Below are 1,392 nucleotides of genomic sequence, written 5' to 3'. Positions count from 1 at the left end.
CCAAGTGTCAGGCCTAATGAGGCAGTTATCTCAATCAATCAACCTCATCCGAATCTTAAAAAAATAGTTCGAATAATTAATGTCCATTTTATGAGATCAAGCGGCACATGTCACTTGATTTGTTTCAAGCAATTTAAATGAAAACACTAGAAACAACCTGTAAATTAAACGAGATATTTGTTATGCCTATTTAACAATAATAATGATAACAAAAACTAGAGCAAAAAATATTAATTTGGTACTTAAAATATTAAGATTTAATTTAATTAGTCTACAAATTACTTGGTTTTTTTTAATGTTTTTCAATGTTGACTAATCTTTCAAAATTCAATTTATTTATTTTTATAATTAACAAAGAATCCCATGACCATACGTATGAGGAGTTCAATCCAAATACTGTTAACCAGCTAATTGATGGTGATTTGTATTAAAACAAATTTAATTTGGAGTATTTTTCCTTATCCTTGACCCAACAATAGATAATTTAGAATATCTTAACTTTTCTTCCCCCTTTATTCACAAGTCCAAGTCAAAATAGCTACCATATAAAGCAAGCAATCTCATCCAGAAATTATTACTCATCACGGATTATATTAAATTATTATTAATAGAAAAGACAGATATTAACATAAATTGCCACTCTTTAATTTTCCTCCAACAAAAAAAAAAAATGCCAAAAGGAAGAAAGGTGAGGCTGAAGTAAACACCAAACAGCTCAGCCTTAGGAATGTGACCTATGCAAGTATTTTAAGTTTAAAGCATAAGCATGACAAATCAGTTGGAATAGTATTAACAATAACAACAATGATAATAACAAGAGGAAAATTATTGAATTTGTGTAGTTATTTTTCCTAGTATATGTATATTAGTTTAATACACACATTGTTAATTGTTGAATATAAAACATAAAATTAGTTGAGATATAAATTTCTAAATTTTTATACCATATCTAACAATAAAGAGGATAAACATTTAGATGAATCATGCATTAGGGTGACATTAGTGAAAATCTTATTCTTGATATGTCACTTTAAGAATAAAATGAAAATAGGATTTTGCATTTATAGCATATATTTTTTAAAGAAAAACTTTAATAGTTTAATTGTAATTAACCTACATATAAATAAAAAACTTAATAAGTGCTATAGCAAAATCCGATTTTTTTTATTTGTATATCTTGCCTCAATTATTTATATATTTTATACACCTAATTTACTAATTAAGAGGTCGAAAATTCGGGAGTTTATTCCCATTTTAAAATAAAAAATATTTTATAAATAGTCATTTGTCTTTAAGTGAATAATCAATTATAAAAGAATAAATTATCATCTTATTAATGGATATTTTAATATAGACGAATGTTAATACTTTAAGATGAAAATAAAGATGTAC

Source organism: Arachis ipaensis, chromosome B03 (assembly GCF_000816755.2).
Source record: "Arachis ipaensis cultivar K30076 chromosome B03, Araip1.1, whole genome shotgun sequence".
NCBI lineage: Eukaryota > Viridiplantae > Streptophyta > Magnoliopsida > Fabales > Fabaceae > Arachis > Arachis ipaensis.
The sequence above is the reverse complement of the archived record's forward strand: the minus strand, read 5'-3'. Positions refer to the sequence as shown.